The sequence below is a fragment of the Pelophylax lessonae genome, assembly GCF_965119305.1.
Source record: "Pelophylax lessonae genome assembly, chromosome: 1".
NCBI classification, from domain to species: domain Eukaryota; kingdom Metazoa; phylum Chordata; class Amphibia; order Anura; family Ranidae; genus Pelophylax; species Pelophylax lessonae.
In genome coordinates this window covers 852,992,004-853,009,017 of record NC_138768.1, presented here as the reverse complement: position 1 = coordinate 853,009,017, position 17,014 = coordinate 852,992,004, and positions in this window count along the sequence as shown.

Below are 17,014 nucleotides of genomic sequence, written 5' to 3'. Positions count from 1 at the left end.
ACCTCTCTTCCTGTAAGAGTTCCTGCGTGTCTTGCAGCTGCGATTCCAAGATAGAAAAATCTTCCGCAATTTCTCTAGATTTGCTGTCTGCTTGAGAAAGCTGATTTGTAACATTGTCCAACTCAACCTGCAGTCGGTTTGCCTTCTCTGACAGCTTAGCACACAATCGGTCACCTTCTGACACCTTGACTTGCGATTCCAGAAGCTGTGCCTCTACTTTTTCCCTCTTATGTTCACAATCTTCTTTTCCCTGCATAAGAGCCTTCACCTCATTGGCTAGCATCTGGGAATAAGAATGTAATTCTGCCACACAGGCTTCTTTCTCCTTTAACTGCTGCTGGACACGTTGGGCTTCCCCTTTCCAACTTTCACAGTCCGCACGCCATTCATCTACCACATTGCTTAAAGTAGTGAGCTCATACACAGTACTCAGTAATTTAGCCTCTCTTTCACTTTTCTCTTTGTCGCTGAGAGACAATGTCGCTTCCAGAGCAACATTCTGTTCCTGCGACTCCTGCAGGTCTATTTTTGTAGCTCCCAAAGACTGAAGACTTTTTTCCAGCTGATTACGCAACTCCAACATATCAGCCATACTTTGCTTCTGCAAAGTCTGAATTTCACTTTCCTTTTCCATGAGGATGGTATCTTTCTCCATTATAGTCTCTCTGCGTTTTTGCAACTCGACCAAAAGAAGAGCAGTGGATTCTTCCCACTGTGACACATGAGACTTGAGTAGTTCATTTGTTTCCTGCAAGTTTCTATGCTCCATTTTAAGCAATTCCAAGGCTTGTTCCTTTTCTTCCATTTTCCGTTGCAAGGCATCCAACTCAGCCCTGCACACATACTCGGTTTCCTCCAAACCGATGGCCTCCATTGGCTGCTGGCGTCTCTGTTTCCAGCCTGCCATGCTCTCTTGATGAGCCTTTTGTTGAGCTGCAAAGCTCTGCTGAAAATCCGCATTTGCCTGCTGTTGAGCTGCATTTGCTTGCTGTTGAGCTGCATTTGATATAATCAGATGTTTCAACATCTCCTCCATTTTGAGTTTACTTTTCATCTGAGCACACTGCGTCTCCATAGCAGTTTCATCAGTGTTGCTAGGGACAACAACCTTCCTCTTTAGTAGACTCTCTTTAGGCATGGATGGGGCTGGTTCAGACGGCAACATCCCCTCCATCCATAGAATCCGGTCTCTCATTTCATCTATCTTTGCATTTTTCAGGCGTTTGGACCGCCCCATCTTCAATAACTCCACAAACAAATTTTTCACAGTCCAGCAAACAATTTTCAGACCACTGTCTCTTCAACACATGTAGTTTTTCTCTCTCTTGCAGGATCTCTTTTCCTGCGCACACAGTTTGTGCAGTCACTTGCACCAGACACAACAAAGTTCATCAAAAAATTTTGAGACCCCTGTCTCTTTAAAACACTTTTTTTTTTTTTTTCTGTCAGGATCTTCTCTCCTGCACACATAGATTGTGCAATCTCATGCACCAGACAAAGTTCATCAAACATTTGCACTTCCTTGCAGGGATCTTCGCTTCTGCCCACTGCATACCTCCACCATATGTAAGGGATTAGCTCGGTGGCGGGTGTGGATGACCCCTTGGGGGGTGCGTTTTCCCAGAGAGGTAGCCGACAAGTGCTTGCAAACAAACAGTGTGGTTTATTAAATGGTGTTTTCTTCACCAGGCTGTATGCAGCAAAACATCCAAAATAAAATAAAACAGAAAATAAATCCTTGCCTCTGTGGGCGGCTACCTTCTCACAACTGGAACCTGCCTAAGTGTCTGTCTCCAACCTACCGTCGGGCAGACTTCCTTGTCCTACAGCGGACACTCAATAGTCCTTTTATAATAGCTTCACAGGGCAACACAGTCCTTTATTTCTTTCACATCAACAGTTCGTCTTCTCACTTTTGAGACGTATTCACCCTTGGTTACCGTCCCGGGCACACATCACTCCGGGGGGTCTTCTCCCAGGCCCACACATCCTGTCGGGAGGCACACGCTGACTGTCCTCCTGCTCCCAGCCCACATGGCTTCAGGATGCAGCTTCTGGAGGCAGCAAACAATAGGAATTTCTCTGAACAAATTATAGAGCCTTAACTCCCTCATTCTGAACAGGTGAAGGCCTTTCAACTTCCTGCTGGCTAGCTCTGTAGCCAACACCCTAAATTAATTAATGGACTTTCTAAATCAGGTGGAAATGTATCTCCTTCCTGTGACTACATTCCCAGATTTAGCTGACTTCCTGTTACAATATATATATATATATATATATATATATATATATATATATATATATATATATATATGTATTGCAACTGTATTGTCTTGCCTCATATTGTAAAGCGCTGCGCAAACTGATGGCGCTATATAAGTCCTGTATAATCTTATATATATAGTGTAGGACCCACCGATAATGGGGTACTTTGACGCAGTGGTGGGCTTGAGCACGATATGGCCATATGGTGGAACTAAATCCCCATTTTTATTTATGGATGGTCTCCATATTTGATAGTCATTTCTTTTGCATGGTTGCGCTATTCTTTTTTAATATACATGTTGCTTGGTCCATAGCTGCACCGGCTTTAGATATACATGTTCAGGGTCTGCTCCCTCAATTTTTTGCTTGTTTATTATATATATATATATATATATATATATATATATAGAGAGAGAGAGAGAGAGAGAGAGAGAGAGAGAGAGATAGAGATATATATATATATATATATATATAGATATATATATATATAGATATATAGATATATTTATATAATGTTATATAAAGTAATTTTCTAGCTAAAAATACGGATTTTTACTTGTGAACAACGTGTGTCAGAAATAGGCCCGGGGTCCTTAAATGGTAAATTTTTAAATCTTTATTTTTTTTTACTGGCTCCTTCCAGTTCGTGCTACAAATGTGTATTTAGCTGTTTGGCTGGAGTTGCCCTTTAGATAACACCACAGCTGTTCTCGTGCGGATTTTTTCCTCTAGATTGACAGTTTAAAGACTCGTTTTTCTGGCGCAGATGGAGTGCGACGGGGTGAAGTGACCGGAGCATTTAAACATCGGGGTAAAGAAATTTACAGTGTATGTGATTTTCTCCCATCTGAGACGGTCACACAAAGAGAACGGCGCTCCAAGAATTTCTGTTTTTTATTTTGTTTACTTTTTTTTTTTTGTATGTGCGCGGTGTTGGTGGGGGTGGTGGGGGGTGGGGGGGAGTTCAAGGAGAGTTTAAGGGCAGATGGCGTGGAGTGGAGATAATTGTTAAATCATTTTCATCACACAAACACACTATTCTCCTGCCAACTTATAAACTGTAGCGAATTCCAGGGGTCCTGTAGTTTATAGTGTGAAAGGTTCAGAGGTAATGCACTCTCTGTACTATGCAGCTATGTCTCCAGTGTAAACCAGCCATGACCGTTGGATCTGTGCACGCACGCTGGCCTGGCCGTGCGGCTCTGGTGGCCTGGCCTGGTCACCTGGGAACGCAAGTAAGAACAGGTAACGTTATTTCCAAATCACGATTCTTCTTTCCCCACTGACTTGCAGAAGGAGTGAGAATCCAAACACATGCAGATGTTCAGATCCCTCAGTAGATGCAAAAGGTTCATCACTACGTGAATGCTGTTATGGTGGAACTCCAGTCAAAGAACTAAATGGAAAGCACAAATTCACACTCACCGGCTACTTTATTTGGTACTCCTGTTCAATTGCTTGGTAACACAAATTACTAATCAGCCAATCACATTGTAGCAACTCATTTAGGCATCTAGACGAGGTGAAAAGTACAAACCGGGGATCAGAATGGGGAAGAAAGGGGATTTAGGTGACTTTGAATGTGGCATGGTTGTTGGTGGCAGACGGACTGGTCTGAGCATTTCAAAAACTGGGATTTTCACACAGAACCATCTCTCGGGTTTACAGAGAATGGTCAGAAAAAGAGAAAATATCCAGTGAGTGGCAGCTGTGTGGAGGAAAATGCCTCGTTGATGTCAGAGGCAGTGGCGGGTGGTGCTCAGTAATTCGGGGGGGCGGCAAACCAATGCGCACCCCCCCCTCAGTCGGTCGGTTGGTCATGCATGTAGATTAGGGGACCGAGCGCATGGATAGGGGGGAGGCGCCCCTGTGCCCCCAATGGATGGGCCGCCACTGATCAGAGGTCAGAGGAGAATGGGCAGACTGGTCCGAGATGATAGAAAGGCAACAGTAACTCAAATAACCACTTGTTACAACCAAGGTATGTAGAATACCATCTCTGAATGCACAACACATCGAACCTTGAAGCAGATGGGCTAAAGCAGCAGAAGACCACAAAGGGTGCCACTCCTGTCAGCTAAGAACAGGAAACTGAGGCTACAATTGGCACAGGCTCACGAAAAAATTGGACGATAGAAGATTGGAAAAACGTTGCCTGGTCTGATGAGTCTAGATTTCAGCTGTGACAACCAGATGTTAGGATCAGAATTTGGCATAAAGAACATGAAAGCATGGATCCATCCTGCCTTGTATCAATGGTTCAGGCTGGTGGTGTAATGGTGTGGGGGATATTTTCTTGGCACACATTGGTCCCCTTAGCACCAATTGAACATTGTTTAAACCCCACGGCCTACCCGAGTATTGTTGCTGACCATGTCCATCCCTTTATGACTACAGTGTCCCCATCTTCTGATGGCTCCTTCCAGCAGGATAATGCACCATGTCACAAAGCTCCAATCATCTCACCACTGGTTTCCTAAATATGACTCCGGTGGCCTCCACAATCACCAGATCAAATCCAATAGAGCACCTTTGGGATGCGGTGGAACAGGAGATACGCATCATGGATGTGCAGCCGCCAACTGCGTGATGCTATCATGTCACTATGGACCAAAATATATCTGAAGAATGTTTCCAACACCTTGTTGAATCTATGCCACCAAGAATGAAGGCAGTTCATGCGGTTCAACCCGGTACTAGCAAGGTGTACCTAATAAAGTGTCAGTGAGTGTATATAAAGCATGGAAATTGTTCTCACAACACTGTTGCCCAAAGAACCAAAGTAATCATTGAAAAAAGTAGCCTGTGAAAAAATAAAAAAATTTGCAAAAATGCATAGTCCATATAGTGAACTTGGTGTTGCATTATTCATTTTAAGGTCATCACAGAGGACAAGGGGGCACTCTTTAGGTCTGGAGGAAAAGAGATTTAATCTCCAAATACGGAAAGGCTTCCTCACAGTAAGAGCTGTGAAAATTTAGAATAGCCTCCCTTAAGAGCTGGTTCTGGCTAGCTCTGTAGATTGTTTTTTTAAAAAAAAGCCTGGATTCTTTACTAGATACACATAATATAACTGGATACTAATATGCAGGGCTTTTTTTCAGCAGGAACACAGGGGAACGCAGTTCTGACACCTCCAGCACTGAATCTATTTAATGGCAAGAGTGTGGGGTGTGCCAGGCGGTCTATTGATGCTGGCTGCTGGGGGATCTATTGTCACTGCTGTGGATCTATTTTGTATGAGGGTCTATTGTTGCTGGTGGGGGATCTATTGTTGCTGGGGGTCTTATGCTGCTGGTAAGGGATCTACTATTGAGCTAGAGGTCTATTGTTGCTGGCTGCTGGGAGAGCTGTTGGGGGGAGGTGTCTAATGTTGCTGGGGTGGATCTTTTGTTGATGGGTGTGGTATTTTGTTGCGGGAAGTCCATTGTTGCTGTATGGGGGGGTATATTGTTGTGTGGGGGGAGTCTATTGTTGCTGGGGTTGGGTCTATTGTTGTGTGGGGTCCATTGTTGCCGGGGGTAGAGAACATTGTAGCTGTTGGGGATCTATTGCTGCTGGGGGGTCTATTTTTGCTGGCTGCAGGGGATCTATTTTATATTTTCATGATATATATTTTTTATATATTTTATATTAGTATTTTCTGCTTTTCTTGTTATCATTAACAAACTCCATACAAATTATTTAGCGCCACAAAATGATACTTGGTTCTGTATTCTCTAAAAGGGGCGGTACTGGGAGGTGGATAGGGGCGTGGAACCCAAGGACAGTGCTCAGAGGTGGGTAGGGGGCGGAGACAAGGGGTGACTCCCAGTGGCGTATTTAAGTTTTGTGCTGCCCTAGGCCTGACTAAACTTGGGCACCCCCTAATTTAAATATGACCCACCCCTTCCTGTAAAGGCCACACCCTTCCTGTTTATGACCCACCCTGACATCTGTAAACCACAGACCACAACCACAGTCTATCAGTGCAGCCTCATCAGTTCCCATAAGCTCAGCCTTGTCAGTGCCCATCAGTGCAGCCTCATCAGTGCAGCATATCAGTGCTGCCTTATCAGTGCAGCCTCGTTAGTGCCCATCAGTGCAGTTTATCAGTACCCATCATTGCCACCTCATCAGTGGCCATCAGAGCAGCATATTAGTGCCTATCAGTACAGCCTATTAGCGCCCATCAGTGCAGCATATGAGTGCCCATCAGTGCCTGGGGGCAGAGGAGAGTAGGCGGAGCATTTGGCTGCAGTGCTACACTTATTAGCATTGGCGGCCGTTGTGCCAGTTGTAGTAAGTGTGGTCGGCGGTCTGCGGTCTGTCCGAATGTCCTGACCGGCCGGTATTATCATACTGGTAGGCAGCAGTGTGAATGCTTTTATGGGGGTACCAGACTGATTTGCCTCCTGGACACTGCCCTCCGTCCCAATTCACCACATAAAACTGGCACTATACAAAAAGTGTAGCGCAAGCCGGTGGGGACCCTTTTCATGCCGGGAGGAGGCTGTTTTTTTTTTTTTCGTGCAGGGTGCAGCTTTTTGCTGCCCCCCCTGCAAAGTGCCGCCCTAGGCCTGGGCCTTGTTGGCCTAGGCCAAGATACAGCACTGGTGACTCCGCTGGGGAGAGATCCTGTACCTATTCTCAGAGAAAAAAAGCCCTGCTAATATTTATAGGTAAAATTGATTCGGGGAGAATCTGATTGCCTCTTGATGGATTAGAAAGGATTTTTTCTCCTGCTGGAGCAATTTGGATTATGCTTTATTGGGGTTTATTTCCTTTCCTGTGGATCAAATGTGAGTATAGGATTGTGTATGAAAAATTGTATTTTTTTTTCATTCTATTGGTTGAACTGGATGGACTTGCTTCTTTTTTCAACCTGACTAACTATGTAAATATGAATCAGAGGCGCACGTGTGCTAAAACAAGGATCTGGCACCACTGCCAGTACTTTGCATGGCTGTTGCTCGTTTGTGCAGGAATGCAAGCAGAGGCATAGAGAATGCACCAGTGTGAACCAATGCAGGGATGCACACTGGCACATGCCCTCATCCAGGACTGGCACCAAACGCCCTTCATAAGAAAGACAGCAACCCACAGAGATAGCTGGTTGATCTTCGACTCCTCAGTGCTCTTGTGCCTATGTTTCCTGTGCTTCTTGATTTACCCATTTCTGACTAAGCTTGCTTCTGGACCTGTCTCCTGCCTGATTCCTAGTTCTGATCCCAGCTTGCATTAACAGACTTTGCCTTTCCTAATCACTCGTGTATGACCTGGCCTGCCTTCCTGACTACTCTCTTGTCCTCATGTCTGGCTCCTGTACACTACCTTGACTACGCTCCTTAGTTTTGTTCTACCAGTCGTACCTGCTACCTGCTATGGGTATTACCTACTTACTGCTATTGTTTCAGGCCTGCCTCTCCACTGAAGGTTCCATTACCACAATTGACTTCTTGGGCACCCTGTCCAGGAACTCTCCAGCCAGACATCACCAACCTGTCTCCAGTCTCAGAAGCCTCTGCTTCTTTGAGCCCTGTCCTCACTTCCAGGGGTGCTCAGAGCTTAGCACCAAGGGAAGCCCTCTCATCATTTTGGCCTTTAAACAGGTATGTGACACAAACACTGTGTTACTCTCAATCAAATTAGTCCATCATTTGTAAATCTTTTGTGTTTATTGCATCCAATACCACTACTCCTTGGACTGATTAAACAACTTCTCCTAATTACAAAGAGTATTTGCACTATTGACCTTTATTTTAAGTGGGAGAGAATTTTAAAGTAAAAAGAGTTACAAACACCAACATTAGCATGTCTAACATATTTCATTCATTGGCTTCCTCAGAGGCATATTTCTGATGAGGTCAACAGACAAAACATGTCAGGCATGCCACCTGGTGGCGCCAAAGTTGACAAGGGAATGCATGGCAATGGAGTAGAATGAGTGTCAGTGTTACAGGTATTAGTGAACCTGTTGAGGTTGGCAAGTGTGTAGAACAGCCGACTTTAGACCCTTGGAAAAGAACAAGATGCAGGACCACTGGCAGGCCCGGACTGGCCATAGGGCACACCAGGCACTTGCCCGGTGGGCTGGGGCCACAAGGCCGCATGTCCCTTTGGGGCCAAGGCAGCTGGGCTGCTCTTGAGCCCGCGCCACTCACTCGGCCCCTCTGCGGCCGGCTGGCCAGCCCCCAATTCAGCTCAGCCATCGAGCCGGAGGGCGGAAACTACAGGTCAGGTGACCATAAAGAGGGAGGAGACGCCGGACAGGAGGGAAAGTAAGTGCAGTTCCCCGTGTGTGAGTTTTTTTCTCCTGCAGCTCCTGAAAGCGTTCTTCCTTGTGCAGGCTTTCAGAGGCTGCAGGAGAAAAATTGTGAGATTGATTATTTTACTGTATATGGAGCTGGTCCTCTCCTTCTTCTGCCCCCTCCCCCATGTTCTCAAGCCCCCCCTCCATTGTTCTTCAGCCGCCCAGTGCTCTCCCCCCCACGGTGCTCCAAATCCCCCCATGCTCTCAGGCTCCCACCCCCCACTGCTCTCTGGCCCCCAACTGCTTTCCAGCCCCCCAGTGCTCTCTGGGCTCCCCCCAGTCCTCTCCAGCCCCCAGAGTGCTCTCCCCCCATGCTCTCAGGCTCTCATCAGTGCTCTCCAGCCCACAGTGCTCTCGTCCCTGTACTCTCAGCCCCGCCCGTGCTCTCAGGCTCCTCCCACTGCTTTCCGGCCTCCAACTGCTCTCCAGTGCTCTCTGGGCCCCCCCCTGTGCTCTTAGGTTGCCCTGTGCTCTTAGGACCCCCTGTGCTCTCTCTGACCGCCCCTAGTGCTCTCCAGTCCCCCTGTGCTCTCTGTCCCCCCCTGTGCTCTCTGCCCCCCATGCTCTCCTGGTCCCCCTTATGCGTTCCACCCCCGTGCTCTCCACCCTTCAGTTCTCTCCACCCCTAGTTCTCTCTGCCCCCTGTGCTCTCCACCCCTTTTGTGCCCCTCGCCCCCCCAAGTTCGCCACCCCCTCAGTGTTCTTTCTACCCCTCAGGGCTCCCCAGCCCCCCCAGTGCTCTCCGACCCCTCCCCATTGCTCTCCAGCCCCACAGTGCTCCCCACTCATGCCCCCCACCCCCCCTGTGCTCTTAGGCTCCCCCCACTGCTCTCTGGCCCCCAACTGCTCTCCAGCCCTCCAGTGCTCTCCGCCCTCCCACAGTGCTCTCCCCCTGTGCTCTCAGGCTCCCCCCAGTGCTCTCTGGCCCCCCTGTGCTATCGGTCTCCCCCACACTGCTCTCTGGCCCCAACTGCTCTGCAGCCCTCCAGTGCTCTCCGGGCCCCCCTAGTGCTCTCCGGGCCTCCCATGCTCTTAGGCCCCCATGCTCTTAGGTCCCCCTGTGCTCTTAGGTCCTCCTGTGCTCTTAGCTCCCCCTGTGCTCTCCAGCCCCTCTGTGCTCTTGATTCCCCTGTGCTCTCCACCCCTCCTGTGCTCTTCGCCCCCCTCCCTATGTTCACCACCGCCTCAGTGCTTTCCATCACCCCTCATTGCTCTCCAGCCTCCCAGTGCTCTCCGACCCCCCAGTGCTCTCCAGCCCCCCGTTCCCTCCAGCCACCCCCAGTGCTCTTAGGCCCACTGTGCTCTCAGCCCCCCATGATCTCTGACCTCCCCAGTGCTCTCCAGCCCCCCATGCTCTCTGCCTCCCCTAAGTGCTCTCCAGCCCCCCCTATGCTCTTTACCCCCCCCCAGTGCTCTCCAGCCCCCCTGTGCTCTCTGCCCCCATGTTCTCCACCCCCCTTGTGCTCTCCCCCCCCCAGTGCTCTTAAGCCCACTATGCTCTCAGCCCCATGATCTCCGACCTCCCCGTGCTCTCCAGCTTCCCGTGCTCTCGGCCTCCCCTAAGTGCTCTCCAGCCCCCCCCTGTGCTCTTTGCCACCCCCCAGTGCTCTCCAGCCCCCCCAGTGCTCTCTTTGACCCCCCTAGTGTTTTCCAGCCCCCCTGTGCTCTCTGCCCCCCATGCTCTCCTGGTCCCCCTTATGCTTTCTAGCCCCCGTGCTCTCCAGCCCAGTGCTCTCTGGCCCCCCTAGTGCTCTAGCCGCACCCTGTGCTCTTTGGCCCCCCCATTTTCTCCGCCCCCCCAAGTGCTCTTCAGCCCCCCTGTGCCCTCAACCCCCCCCCCCCAGTGCTCTCTCCGACCACCCCTAGTGCTCTCCAGCCCCCCTGTGCTCTCTGTCCCCCCCGTGCTCTCTGCCCCCCATGCTCTCCTGGTCCCCCTTATACTTTCCACCCCCCATGCTCTCCACCCTTCAGTTCTCTCCACCCCCTAGTTCTCTCCGCCCCCTGTGCTCTTCATCCCCCACATTCTCCGCCCCCCTCCTCCCCCTCCCTATGCTCTCTGTGCCTCCCGGTAAATATGTCATGGGCTTCTCAGTCTAAATTTTCCAGGCCTATTTTTTGTCTCAGTCCGGGCCTGACCACTGGTGTGACAGGGCATGCAACAGTAATGTGGACCAGATACTCAAAGGTTCTGGAGCTACACACCAACTTTATTGTTCAGCACATGCACAAACACAGATACTTCACTCCACCTCTGCTTGTGCATGTGCTGGACAATAAAGTTGATTTTACCCTTTGGAAGTGGTGTGCAGGTTCCTAAATGGTATATGTGAGAAACAGACCTCAGAGGAGTAAGCCCAGGCAAGCTTGAGTTTATGATTGTAGAAGTCTTCGGAGTGACTTAATCTTTTGACAGTATAGCAGGGTGACCCCGTGCTGCTCGGTAAAATGGTGGCTTACCCCAGAGTTTGGGAGAAGCAGGCATACTAATGGTTCAGGTATATGCTGGCTTTATATAGGAGCCAGAATTAGAAATCAGGCCCCCCCCCCTTAAGGAGGTCAGTGTGTGATGGGAGTCTTGAGGTGCTGGAGCACCATGTTGTCCAGGGTGGAACAGACCATGGCCGAAGCCTCAGAGAGAGTGCAAGAGGGACAAGTGCAGCTAGGGAACTGCGAGGAAAGATGCAGAACTAAGACACAGCATCTGTTCAGAAATACTGCAATGTGTTTGATGGTCAGGAAGACCAAAAGGTGTTTGATGGTCAGAAAGACCCTGCAAAGGTACAGTATTTGTTGCAGTAAAGCTGCCACAAGAGAGTCAGGAGGCTGAATGTTATATTTTTGCAGTAGTGGTGAGAACACCATACCGGTAGACTTATCTGTAGGAACTTTGACTTGTTTTTAATAAAAAATGGGCTGCCATGCCCTAAAATACAGTTGTGGACTGCCATAACTCATTATAAATGCACCTACCTCTTGAGTTTAATAACCCCAATTCCACAACAGTAACAAAACTGGTAACAGTCGAGCACTGAAGGGCCAATTCAGTAGATAGGTTGGGATCTGAGGATTCAAGCAAAGGTCAGTAACAGTAGGGAAGTGGCAATACAAGGCAATAAACAGGGTCAAGCAGGCAGGCCAAAGTCACATTGGGTAAGAAAAGTTTCAACAACAAGTCACAAGACAATGTAAAACTGCAGGTCAAGTTGCAGAATCAAGCTGAAGACCACAGCATGGTTCTGAACATGCATGCATGCTCATGCATCCACCGCAGTGCACATGCATGTGCGCTAATGCATGTTCACCAGTCATGCTGAGCACTGGGCCACGCACTGTAATATGTGCACGCACATGTTCCTGCACAGGTTTTCTACTAGAACAAACCTGACCTTCCTTATAACATCTCTTCAAACCCTGAGGTTGTCTCTAGAAATCAGGAAGAGTTGTCATCTGTGGGACATGCTGGGGCTTGTAGTCCCCCCCCCCCCCCCACCAGCAGTTTAAGACATGCCAGTCGCTTGGCCCTGCTCACATTAAGATTTCAACATTTGCAGGCCGGCAAAATATTTATACAGAAATATCCATATTGACCCCATATTGAACACATGGAATCTATAAGAGCAATCACCAAGTGGTATGTTTCTCATTTAAAGGCTTAGAACATCAGCATATTACTCAAATGAAACATATAGCCAGTAGAAATAGCATGTATAAATACATAACAGTTCTCCCACTCTCTGTCTGGGAGGGACGGCTTTTTCCAGAGCTTGAACAGAACCAAATGGGCAGTTGGCAACAACTTAACATATCAGGGGTCATTTATTTATACACTTTCTTACCACCCTTTGATGTGATGTCTGACTCACTGAATTCATAGAAACGGTCATCTGGACACTCGAGCCAAACAAGGTGATTTTATGTTTAAAGCTACAGTCCACCTTTTGAAAAAAAATATAATACATTTATTAATTTCTTGCAATTAGGCCTGCAGAGCATTGCAGTCATGATCAGTGCATAGGCAGGTGTAGTTATCCTCCCTGCTGTAGTTGGTGCTGTTCAACTGGACGCTATGCAGAGGGAAATGGAGGTTGAGAGCTTTGTTCCTCTGAAGCCTCTGTAGGTGTCATCAGGGGGGCAGCAAACTGATTGGATGCTATTGCCTGGGCTGACCTTCGCGGCAATCTTAAGTGAGGGGAAGCTAATCTTCTGTGGTTGGCGCACATTTGTGAAGTGGGTAGAGCAGGGACAGGATCCTCACTGGCTAGGGACCATGCACTTAGTGCTAGGGAGAGGTTCCGGTCCAGGAGGGACAGTGCAGGGACACTCCTCCATCTGGGAACCCTAGACTGTTGGGACGAGGACCTGACTTCTTGGTTACTGAGGCGCCTGCACCGCTGTACTGCCACCCCCTTCATCAGATGCTGTTCTGGAATTGTAACCTGACAAAGTACCCTCTTAAGTACTGTGACGGTACTAACCGTCACGGGGGGTGAAAGACAGATAAGTAATGGTTTGGATTGCTTAAATATTTGTCAGCAAAATCTTCATATAGAAATATGAAGATTTAATACCACCTTACACAGTGTATTCCATGCTTGGCTGTGAGAGAGACACAAAGACTGTCATTCACAGACTTCCCTATTGTTTGTGTATTGGAAGGGAATGTGTATTGTGTTAAAGTTTACCTGTCTGTTCCATTGTTAAATAACTCCCATTGTTCTGTCTGTCTACCTTAAGAGAAACTTATAGGTATGTGGATTGGATGCTAAGGGGGAGGGGGGATTGTCCCAGAATGTATATTTTTGTGTACACTGTATGAGAGAGTAAAGCTCTGTTCCTATTGGATGGTGAATGTTACGTCCAGTCTTCAACAAGGTCCACCTGGGGGGTAAACTTGTGGGTGAAAACTGTATATAAGTCTGTTCAATAAAGTTGTTCTAGAGTTACTTCACCCTCAATCTAGAGTTCTGTCTCTCATTGAGGGAAACGGCTACAAGGGAATGCTATGTCCTCCATACTCCCTTGGATAATCCCTAAGCTCTTGTAAGAGCTTGTATAAGAGCTTGTTCTGCTGCACTCTCTGGGGAAATAGAGGTTCACCCACGGGAACCTGGAGCCTTGTCATAGGTCCAGGTTGGGTAGGAGATGCCAAGACCCTAACCAAGCTGTGGCGGTTCGTGGGGTCTGAAGTGGTTATGGTATCTGGTGTGGAGTGCTTGGAGCCCTCGGGAAGCACTAGGAGCATCTGTCAACGGAGGTACCCAGTCAGGGGTGCCCTGTTCCGTTACAAGTACAAAGACTGTGTTAAAGTACTGGCAACACTGATAAGAGCTGTAATATTGAGGCTCCATGCCAAGATGTTTGGAGCTGTAGGTGAGCTCCATGTTACTGTCCTCCATGGGTAATTGTTACTTCTGCTTTACCAAATAATAATTGTGCCACCTTCCTTGGTTTCTGTGTACCTTTACTCTGTCTGGGATACCAATCAACTAGCCCCACCTACAAGTGTGTCAGCAGGCCTCTGATTCGTTGTCAACTCCCGTCAAGCTGGCCGAGGACACCTCCCACCTTCTCCATGCTCAGCAACCAGATAGGGTATGCTCATGCCAATAATAGAGAGAGACTTCGCTGTCTTAGGTTACTCAGATTTTCCTTGCCAGAGGACCACCCCAGAAATAAGGAGTGTCCACAGATTCAGCTATTTAATTACTTTTTTTACTGTGGCAGAAATGCACTTACAGATCTATACAACACAACCTACACCTCCATTACCTTAGGTCCAACATTCATCACAGTATAGATGCAATAATAATATAAGATGGCCACCCAACTCTTCCAGCATCCTCACTACAGGTCCCCCATAGGTGGATTCTCAAATAGAGTCTGTTGTGGATCTACCCTGAAGGGTCCACTTCCTCATGCTACAGGTGTACATATTGGTATGCCAAGGATAGCCCTTCCCCATCACCCACTACCCCAGGCTCTTCTGTTCCTAAATTATCTATGACAGCTTAGCTCCACTCAATATACTCACCCAGGGAAGGGACTTTACTAAAAGGGGTACTAATGCCTGCTTACAAGTGCATCACGGGTGCAATGCACAAACTCCTGCATTGTTTACCTCCAGCCTCAGGTTCATACGGAGGTTCAGACCTTCTGTTATGGACCTGGAGAAAGTAAACATTGGACTACAAGTGCGGTGACTTTGCCATCCTTCTGCCTGGGTGATCTGTGAGTCTCTCTGCCTTGGTGACTAATGGGATGTGTAGTCTTCACATTCACATATCCCTTTGAATAGATAATGTAGTTGTGCAGATGGGGATTGTACAGAACAGATGCTTGCAAGGATAAGATCTATGTGATTAAAGTAAGTGGTGGGGAAGGGGGCAGGGTGGGTGGTTGGGGAATGTGACTATGTTTCATATTACACCCTAAATTTGGGTGTAACAGCCAGGAAACATATTATAAAAGGCAGGTTATACAGTACCTTTAAAGTAGAACTTGAGCCAAACAATTGATTTTTAGCATTGCATAAAGTGGAGGGCCATAACCTACGTCCATTTTCATCTCTTCGTGTGTTTCCATTGCAGAGCTTTCTTCTTTATATGGACAATTGGTTAGACAAATACATACGTGTAGGCAGGTGCAGTTTACTCCCCCCTCTGTAGGTGTCGCTGTGTTGCTGATCACTGTAAAGATGGAATGGAGGATGGATGGAACCTTACATAGTTACATAGTAGGTGAGGTTGAATAAAGACAACAGTCCATCCAGTTCAACCTGTGTAAGTGTGTGTGGCCGTAATCATCTCACATACCCCTGAATTTTCTGATCCTTGAGATGTACGTCTAAGAGTCTTTTGAAAGCCACCATACTTCCTGCAGAAACCACCTCTTGTGGTAGAGAATTCCACAATCTTGTAGCCCTAACATTAAAGAACCCCCCACGTTGCCTGAGGTTAGAACGCTTCTCCTCTAATCGCATTGTATGCCCTCGAGTCCTCATGCAATCCCTTCGACTGAATAGCTGTTTTTCTATGCCCAGATCACCATTGAGATATTTATAAATTGCTATCATGTCCCCTCTCAGGCGTCTCTTCTCCAGGGAGAATAAATCAAGCGATTGCAGACGCTCTTCATAATTAAGGTCCTCCAATCCCCTAATTAGTTTAGTTGCTCTTCTCTGGACTCTCTCCCTCCTGAGGACTGGCGACCAGAACTGGACAGAATACTCCAGATGTGGTCGGACCAGAGTTTTATAAAGTGGAAGGATTATAGTCTTATCTCTGGAATACATCCCTTTCTTTATGCATGCTAATATTCTGCTGGCTTTGGCAGCTGCCGCTTGACATTGCATGCTATTGCCTAGTCTATCATCTACCAAGACTCCCAGATCTTTCTCCATTTTTGATTCCCCCAAGGGTTCCCCCCCTAGCGTGTATTGTGCTTTTATGTTTTTAGTCCCCAAGTGCAAAATCTTACACTTCTCCACATTAAACCTCATTTGCCATGTCGTTGCCCACTCTGTTATTTTGTCCAGGTCATTCTGCAGGATATCTGCTTCATGCTGTGCAGTTATTGCCCTGCCCAATTTTGTGTCATCTTCAAAAACTGATATCGAACTACTGATCCCGTCCTCAATGCTGTTTATGAATAAATTGAACAAGGTTGGTCCCAGGACTGAGCCTTGGGGCACCCTGCTTACCACCTCAGACCAGTCTGAGTATGCGCTGTTTATTACCACCCTTTGGACACGCCCTTTTAGCCAGTTCCGTATCCAAGAGCAAACCATGCGGTCGATACCTGCAGACCTTATTTTATAAATTAAGCACTTGTGGGGAACTGCATCAAACGCCTTAGCGAAATCCAGGTACACCACATCCACTGGTCTGCCCCTATCTAGCTCACAGCTCACCTCCTCGTAGAATGTTAAGAGATTGGTTTGACAAGAACGCCCATTTGTAAACCTGTGCAGATTACTGCTGATGATGTTGTTGTCTTTAGCAAACTCTACGATATAGTCCCTTATCATCCCCTCCAGAAGTTTACATACTATCGATGTCAGACTGACAGGCCTATAATTTCCCGGGATATGCCTCTGCCCCTTTTTGAATATCGGTATCACGTTAGCTTTCCTCCAATCCCCTGGTACATTTCCTGTCATAATACTGTCAGCAAAGATCAGGAACAGTGGTCTAGATATAATCTTACTGAGTTCTTTGAGTACTCTCGGATGTACGCCATCCGGGCCTGGTGATTTGTTTGTGTTAATTTTATCCAGCCTTTCCCTGATTTCACCCTCTGTTAGCCATAGCGGCAAGACCTGTGTGTAACTACTAACCAAATAGTCATGGTCCGTGTACCCCTCCTTTTCCTGTGTAAAGACTGATGAGAAAAAAGCGTTCAGCACGGTTGCTTTTTCAGTGTCCTCTGTAACCATCCTCCCATCATCATTAATTATGT